At 39.0% G+C, this 9,483-nt stretch overlaps 1 long non-coding RNA gene across 2 annotated transcripts in view; it reads left to right on the forward strand.

Annotated features, from left to right (window-relative positions):
• Positions 1-9,483, forward strand: part of LOC133617890 (uncharacterized) — a 109,105-nt gene that overhangs the window by 90,283 nt on the left and 9,339 nt on the right. For both annotated transcript variants that reach the window (XR_012050958.1, XR_012050959.1), the window contains one exon: positions 9,057-9,449. This is a non-coding gene — a long non-coding RNA (uncharacterized lncRNA). The remainder of the gene's footprint in view (positions 1-9,056; positions 9,450-9,483) is intronic.

The raw sequence follows: 9,483 nt of genomic DNA on the forward strand, positions 1-9,483 counted from the left end.
AATAAATTAAGAAATAAAAAGTATTATTAACTTACAACGGCATTCTTTTTGTATTGTTTCAGTTTCACAAATTCCTCTGTAAATTCACCAAAACGTCACCGTGGCATTATGGAGTCTGTTTAGCTGATTGGAGAGCTAGCTTCCGCAGGTAGTTGGTCCACGACGATGACTTCTGTTTTGTTTGATCAACCGTTTTACTGCTGTGTGACAGACACTGTTTGGAAACAATTAAGGTATGTAAATTAATGTTTAAAAATACTTCTGTGTAAATAACTAATTTCACAATGTATATATTTGGGCTTAAAGTTTGGTGCGGCTAATATATGGAAAAATATGTATTCCTTCTAAATTTAGTAGGTGCGGCTTATATCCCGGTGCGCGCTATAGTCCGGAAAATACAGTAATTGTGATGTTTGGAGTTTAACCTGCTATAATGCAGTTTTATATCAGTACAATTTCTATCAAGACCCTTTAAAATTCAGCTGAAATATTTAAACTTGGAAAATGATATCTGCAATGTTTATTTTAACAAACAAAGTTTTTATCTGCACAAAAAAGTGTCTTTTAGGTTCAATCTCTGTATTGACATTCCACACTGTTAAAGGGGAACATTATCACAATTTCAGAAGGGTTAAAACCATTAAAAATCAGTTCCCAGTGGCTTATTTTATTTTTCGAAGTTTTTTTTCAAAATTTTACCCATCACGCAATATCCCTAAAAAAAGCTTCAAAGTGCCTGATTTTAACCATCGTTATATACACCCGTCCATTTTCCTGTGACGTCACACAGTGATGCCAATACAAACAAACATGGCGGATAGAACAGCAAGGAATAGCGACATTAGCTCGGATTCAGACTCGGATTTCAGCGGCTTAAGCGATTCAACAGATTACGCATGTATTGAAACGGATGGTTGTAGTGTGGAGGCAGGTAGCGGAAACGAAATTGAAGAAGAAACTGAAGCTATTGAGCCATATCGGTTTGAACCGTATGCAAGCGAAACCGACGAAAACGACACGACAGCCAGCGACACGGGAGAAAGCGAGGACGAATTCGGCGATCGCCTTCTAACCAACGATTGGTATGTGTTTGTTTGGCATTAAAGGAAACTAACAACTATGAACTAGGTTTACAGCATATGAAATACATTTGGCAACAACATGCACTTTGAGAGTGCAGACAGCCCAGTTTTCATCAATTAATATATTCTGTAGACATACCCTCATCCGCGCTCTTTTCCTGAAAGCTGATCTGTCCAGTCCAGTTGGAAATGCATCTGCTTTGAGTGTCGCAGGATATTGTCGGAGGCAGATATTTACATATATCCAAATTTAAGTTGTACTTCTTCCATTTCTTTGTCATATTTGAAAACAGCTCGTGTTTTCCATTTCTTCTCTTGATGCTCTGTCAGCAAGTATACTGTGTGTGTTGCCCTTGAGTTCTTTGGAATGTGTTTTGACTAGCATTTGTTTTGTCTACAGAGATGGGACGAGAGAGGGGGTGGTGGGATCGGGAAGACAGACCATTTTGGGAGGCGCAATAGAATGTTCTATGGTTAGACTGGTCTCAATCAATGTATATTGGCAAAGCTTTGAGAATATACAACAAAATACCTATTCTGTCTCTGGTGGTTTTTCAACTCAGCTTTAAGTGTCGGAAAGAACTTGGGAGCGAATTGTGACTTGAATTCCCTGGGAGGAACAACTGGTCCAAAACGCAACACACATTCTTGCCATCTCTGTCGTAGCATAGCTTTCGTCGGTAAAGTGTGCGGAACAAACGTCCAATTTCTTGCCACTTTCGCATCTTTGGGCCACTGGTGCAACTTGAATCCGTCCCTGTTCGTGTTGTTACACCCTCCGACAACACACCGACGAGGCATGATGTCTCCAAGGTATGGAAAACAGTCGAAAAAACAGAAAATAACAGAGCTGATTTGACTCGGTGTGACGTCATCACTCCGAGAGCGAATAATAGAAAGGCGTTTAATTCGCCAAAATTCACCCATTTAGAGTTCGGAAATCGGCAAAAAAATATATGGTCTTTTTTCTGCAACATCAAGGTATATATTGACGCTTACATAGGTATGGTGATAATGTTCCCCTTTAAGGTCAAAAACTGGCTCAAGAGAATCCATATTCATTTTCAAACTCCTTCACTTTATAGACTTTTCTCCAACAGGAGAAGCAGTTTTGTGAGTTATAACAGAACTGTGTATGAAAGTTTCATGTATTTTGAACATTTGTATTTGTTTCCCATGAACAGCATTTTAGATAAAGACATCTTTTTTCCTGTATTAATTAATGAGCAGTCATTATTAGCACCTATTAGTCTACATATAGAAGAAGGCACTTACCTTTGTTTTTGTCGTTTTTAGGTGGTCTCCCTAATTCAGACCTGGGCAAATTAAGGCCCTGGGGCCGCATGCTAAGGCCCGTTAAGCTTTTCAATCTGACCCGCCGGACATTCACAAACAATTTTTTTAGATGTTTTAGATGGAAAGTGTAGCTGCCATTATGATGTGCAGTCATGTTTTCTAATGACCGTAAGTCTTGAATTATACAAAGTATTTCAATGGTTGGAATCGGCGCTTTTGCATTATATACTAGTTAATATGGTGATCTAATGAGTTACTATGGTAATCTAATTAGTTACTATGGTAATCTAAGTCACAGTAGCTCAGACGAGGCACCAAGCAGTGTGGGTGGGGAGCGTTTCCACAGAGTGTCAGCCTGAAATGCAGGGACAGACGCGGAAGGAGAGTTCAACAACAAAATTGTAAAGCTTAGTGATGTATCAGATTGTAGGTGTTTTTTTTGTTTTTTTTACCCTTCGCGTTCATATTTCGCTGTTTGTTGCATTTTTGTTGCGTTTCGCTTGATTGTAAAATATTTCGATCAATAGGGGGTGTGACATTCATATTTTGTCAATATTCAGTGTTTTGTCATTCATAGTTAATATTGTACAAACCCCGTTTCTATATGAGTTGGGAAATTGTGTTAGATGTAAATATAAACGGAATACAATGATTTGCAAATAATTTTCAACCAATATTCAGTTGAATTTGCTACCAAGACAACATATTTGATGTTCAAACTGATAAACATTTTTTTTTTGTTGCAAATAATCATTAACTTTAAAATTTGATGCCAGCAACACGTGCCAAAGAAGTTGGGAAAGGTGGTAATAAATTCTGATAAAGTTGAGGAATGCTCATCAAACACTTATTTGGAACATCCCACAGGTGAACAGGCAAATTGGGAACAGGTGGGTGCCAAGATTGGGTATAAAAGTAGATTCCATGAAATGCTCAGTCATTCACAAACAAGGATGGGGCGAGGGTCACCACTTTGTCAACAAATGCGTGAGCAAATTGTTGAACAGTTTAAAAAAAACCTTTCTCAACCAGCTATTGCAAGGAATTTAGGGATTTCACCATCTACGGTCCGTAATTTCATCAAAGGGTTCAGAGAATCTGGAGAAATCACTGCACATAAGCAGCTAAGCCTGTGACCTTAGATCCTTCAGGCTGTACTGCATCAACAAGCAACCTCAGTATGTAAAGGATATCACCACATTGGCTCAGGAACACTTCAGAAACCCACTGTCAGTAACTACAGTTGGTCGCTACATCTGTAAGTGCAAGTTAAAACTCTCCTATGCAAGGCGAAAACCGTTTATCAACAACACCCAGAAACGCCGTCGGCTTCGCTGGGCCTGAGCTCATCTAAGATAGGCTGATACAAAGTGGAAAAGTGTTCTGTGGTCTGACGAGTCCACATTTCAAATTGTTTTTGGAAACTGGACGTCGTGTCCTCCGGACCAAAGAGGAAAAGAACCATCCGGATTGTTATAGGGGCAAAGTGTAAAAGCCAGCATCTGTGATGGTATGGGGGTGTATTAGTGCCCAAGACATGGGTAACTTACACATCTATGAAGGCGCTATTAATGCTGAAAGGTACATACAGGTTTTAGAGCAACATATGTTGCCATCCAAGCAACGTTACCATGGACGCCCCTGCTTATTTCAGCAAGATAATGCCAAGCCATGTGTTACATCAACGTGGCTTCAGAGTAAAAGAGTGCGGGTACTAGACTGGCCTGCCTGTAGTCCAGACCTGTCTCCCATTGAAAATGTTATGAAGCCTAAAATACCACAACGGAGACCCCCGGACTGTTGAACAACTTAAGCTGTACATCAAGCAAGAATGGGAAAGAATTCCACCTGAGAAGCTTAAAAATGTGTCTACTCAGTTCCCAAACGTTTACTGAGTGTTGTTAAAAGGAAAGGCCATGTAACACAGTGGTGAACATGCCCTTTCCCAACTACTTTGGCACGTGTTGCAGCCATGAAATTCTAAGATAATTATTATTTGCAAAAAAAAAAAAAAAAAGTTTGAGTTTGAACATTAAATATCTTGTCTTTGTAGTGCATTCAATTGAATATGGGTTGAAAAGGATTTTGCAAATCATTGTATTCCGTTTATATTTTCATCTAACACAATTTCCCAACTCCTATGGAAACAGGGTTTGTAAATCCCACATTCTTTATTTTCATGTACATTCTGGGTGTCTCATTCAGTAAAACAATGTAAAATTCCATTCAGTTTTTAGCATTCAATCAGACATTAATGTGAGGTTTTGTGTTAGTGTTCCTAAAAATAGGACCCAAGCACACATACTGTACAGCAGATTTTCACAGCTTGTGTGTGTGTCGTTCCCTAGACACATTTTTTTCCACTAAATTTGGCCCCCAAGTCAAAACAATTCATTGGTTGTGCCCCCCACCTCAAAATAGTCTGAGTCCGCCCCTGTCAGCCAGTCATATCAGTTCATAGCGCATTTCACGCTGTTTAGATTCTAGAACCGGCATTAGTCACTGACAGCCCTTTAAGCTCTTTTAAAATATGCATGCAGTTCGTGCCTCTAAGACGCACCGATACTCAACGTTTGTGTGTGCAGGGTGTTTACCTTCACGCGCTTGCAACACCAAGTGTGTTCCTGCTGGATCAAACAAACAGAAGCTCCAAGCTCCTAAAAAATGTTGGTCAAATACTTATAAGATCCTCTTTTTTTATAGTATAACAAGATGATCTCCACCTCCTCCAAAACACACTTGATCCATGTTCATGATTCACTTATATGGGAAGACAGTCGATACAATGAGCAGCCAGCTACACGCACAAACAGTAGTAGAACATTCTGAGAATAAATAACCATGTTGCATAACTATGACAAAAGGCAAACTTCTTACCGTAGTTACCAGCACCGTTCAGACAGTCAAGACTTTGATGACACTTGATTAGGAGCACCTGCACCTTCAATGATGACATAAGAAATAACTTATAATGAACATATAGAACAGATACTTCAATATGTTGTACAACACAAGCAATGCCGTAAACTGCTGAGTCAGCGAGACTCAAGTACCGCAGACGGGACTTTTAACACTGGCAACAGGAGGTTGCCTACAGCCACAGATGTTGACGCCAATGTTCTTTCAGGGTTCAAGGTTCAAGGTTCAACTTTATTGTCCCCGCGGTGAAATTTGTCTTGGGCACAGTGCATCATTGCTTTCTTAACATACACAAAAACAACAGAACAAAAACACAAGCACAGACACAACCAGACAACTAACATTTAAACATCAGAACATGGAGCTTGATAGACATAGGTGGCACTTTGATGTAGGCATAAAATCTACAGTATGGAGATAAAGATAAAGTACCAGTGTGCATTGCACTAGAGCTCATGGATAAAGTGCTGTGTGCTAAAGTGCTTAGTTCTAAAATGCTATGTGCAAAAAAAGAACTAACCTATGTACCGTATTTTCCGCACCATAAGGCGCCCTGGGTTATAAGCCGCGCCTTCAATGAACGGCATATTTCAAAACTTTGTCCACCTATAAGCCGCCCCGTGTTGTAAGCCGCATCTAACTGCGCTAAAGGAATGTCAAAAAAAACAGTCAAATAGGTCAGTCAAACTTTAATAATATATTAAAACCAGCGTGATGTGGGCGCGCATGGAATCGTATATCAACATGGACGAAGCTGCGTGAAAAAAGCCACCCGGCCTCTTCGCGTAAACTTAAACTTACCTTAACCACTCGCTCATCTTTTCTTCATCCATCCCTTCGAGTTAGCTTTTATGATGACGCCGGCTGGAAAGGTCTCTTTTGGCAAGGTCTTCCTTTTGAATATCACCATGGGTGGAAGTTTCTGGCCATTAGCATGGCAAGCTAGAACCACAGTGAAGGATGACTTCTCATTCCCTGTGGTGCGAATATTCACCGTACGTGCTCCCGTTGTATCCACAGTGCGGTTCACAGGAATATCAGTTGCTGTGAAATAGTAATCCGTGTGCGGATGGAGAGATTGCGTCTTTTCATGAACCGGATCCCTGTCGCTTAGTAGGAGCCATTTTGTGGTCTTTACAGATGTAAACACACAAAGGAAATGAAACGTACGGTAATATCCGCGCGCTTTTTCTTCTTCTACGCGGGCGGGTGGTTGCTTACAGTAGAAGAAGAAGCGCTTCCTGTTCTATGGGGGCGGGTGCTTTACCTTGGCGGTTGCTTGCGTAGAAGAAGAAGCGCTTCCTGTTCTACCGGGAAAAAAGATGGCGGCTGTTTACCGTAGTTACGAGACCGAAACTTTATGAAAATGAATCTTAATATGAATCCATATATAAAGCGCACCGGGTTATAAGGCGCACTGTCAGCTTCTGAGAAAATTTGTGGTTTTTAGGTGCGCCTTATAGTGCGGAAAATACGGGTATTAACATTCTATTGCACATTGTTGGTCAGCTTAATGGAGGCTGGGACAAATGATAATTTAAGGCGGTTAGATTTGCATAGTGGGACCCGGAGTCTTCTCCCTGATGGCAGGGTTCCATATTCAGGGAAGAGTGGGTGTTGTGAGTTGGAAATAATTTTCTTAGCTTTTTTCCTAACTGCCTGCTCATAGATGCTCTGTATAGGCTCTTTGACCCAATTAGAGACCTCCGCAGTTATTTGATTTTGTAGACCACACATTATTCTTATTGTTAAACATAATTCCATGTGTAATGTAGAAATGGGTTTATATTAATTGTTATAGTTAAACATAATTCAATATGTAATGAAAAAAATATGAATGATAATAATTCAATGTGTAATGATATGATTGTAAATAATATAATTTCAATGTGTATATCATTTCAATGTGTAATGAAGTATTGCAATGATGTTAAAGGCTATTAAAAAGTTTACAAAGTGTGTTAGAATTGCTTTAAAAGTGTTAAAGAGTATTTAAAAAAAGTTTGAAGTCTTCAAAATGTGTTAAAGTGTTAAGAAAGTTTAAAAAATTGCATAAGTGTTTAAAAGGTGTTTAAAAAGCCTTTTAAAGGGTTTAAAAACATTTAGAAAATGTCTGTAGTGGATAGAAAAAGTGTTAAACGGTTGGAAAAATGTTTTTCAAAAATGCTTTAAAAAAAGTTATGAATAATAATAATTCAATGTGTAATGATATAATTATAAATAATGTCATTTCAATGTGTATTGAAGTATTGCAATGATGTTAAAGGCTATTAAAAAGTGATACAACATTTTTTTTAAACAATTTACAAAGTGTATTAGAATTGCTTTAAAAGTGTTAAAGAGTATTTTTAAAAAGTTTGAAGTCTTCAAAATGTGTTTAAAGTGTTTAGAAAGTTTTTAAAATTGGGTTTAAATGGTGTATACAAATAATTTTAAAGGGTTTAAAAACATTTTAAACATTTCTGTAGTGGATAGAAAAAAGTAAAAGTAGTTCAATGTGCAATGATATAATTATAAATAATATCATTTAAATGTGTAATGAAGTATTGCAATGATGTTAAAGGCTATTAAAAAGTTATAAAATGTTTTTTTAACAGTTTACAAAGTGTATTAGAATTGCTTTAAAGGTGTTAGAGTATTTAAAAAAAGTTTGTGAAGTTTTAAAAATGTATCATAGGGTGTTTAGAAAGTTTTAAAACAATGCTTAAGTGTTTAAATGGTGTATAAAAATCATTTTAATGGGTTTAAAAACATTTTTGAACATTTCTGTAGTGGATAGAAAAAAGTGTTGAACGGTTGACAAAATGTTTTTCAAAAATGCTTAAAAAAAAGTTAAATACCTAAATCGTTTTTAAACAATGATTGAAAATTGTTAAGGTGTTTTTAAACAGTGTTTTAGAATTGCTTAAAATGTGTCAAAACTTGTTTTAAAAATGTTTTAAAGCTTTAAAAAGTATAAAAACAATGTGCTTAAGTGTTTAAAAAGTATAAAATAAAGTGTGCACAGTCTTAAAGTTAAAGTCACACACACACTAGGTGTGGCAAAATGATTCTCCGCATTTGACCCATCCCCTTGATCACGCACTGGGAGGTGAGGTGAGCAGTGAGCAGCAGTGGTGGCTGCGCCCGGGAATCATTTTTGGTGATTTAACTCCCAATTCCAACCCTGAGTGCCAAGCAGGGAGGTAATGGGTCCCATTTTTATCGTCTTTGGTATGACTCGGCCGGGGTTTGAACTCGCAACCTACCGATCTCAGGGCGGACACTCTAACCACTAGGCCACTGACTAGGCCTTCAGGGTGGCATTCACGAAGGCGCGCCTCAAGGATTCGGGAGAAAACAAAGATTCATATGTATTTGTGCGCTAATAGTCACAGTCAAAAACTGTTGCGCCTCCACTCAACAACACCTGAGCAAGATCATAGTCCTCAACCTTTGACAATTATAGGCTGAATCTGCCTGCATCCCCCATGCCCTCCACTGTTCTCAGGTCTGTAATGGGTGGATGAGACCTTGGTTACTGTTGACCGCACTTTTATAGCGGTCCTATTAGGTTCGCCGACACTTTGTTCCCAGATGTCATTACACAAGAAACAAATTTACGTTCATTGGCTATTATAAAGCTTTCCACTCTAGTGGTGTTCCCTGCCATTGACAGGTACTTAACTCCCCGTTGAGTTCCAATTCACCCTCTTCATGACTAATTTGGCATAATGTTGTCACGTGGTTACAGGTTCACTGAGTGTGTGTTTTACACAGGTCACACACCGTAACTGGCTCCATGCGGTTGCAGTTCATATTGTGCCAGATCTCAGAAAAGCAGAGTGCCCCAGAGAGTCGAGGCCATATCCCTGCTGCCCGTCAACATCTCTCCGAGCTATGGGCAAATAGTTAAGACCTCAACGCTGGCCCAGGTGAGAAATGAGCAGCAGTAAGACGCACCACAATGGCTGGGAAGATGGAGGAAGGCTACATCAAAGATGGGCCATCAATCATCTTGGTCTCCATGCCAAGGTACCTTGGCCCGTTTGATGCCAAAGACTGTGTGGAAGCTGATCCTTGCATCAACGTTAAAAGATTCTACGCACTCCCCAGTGGACAATGAATACAGGGAATACGGGATTGTTATTGTGCACCGAAGGACCCTTTCACGTGAGTACAATCATTACTTGCCTGTTAATTTCGT

This window comes from Nerophis lumbriciformis, linkage group LG18, assembly GCF_033978685.3.
Source record: "Nerophis lumbriciformis linkage group LG18, RoL_Nlum_v2.1, whole genome shotgun sequence".
Taxonomy (NCBI): domain Eukaryota; kingdom Metazoa; phylum Chordata; class Actinopteri; order Syngnathiformes; family Syngnathidae; genus Nerophis; species Nerophis lumbriciformis.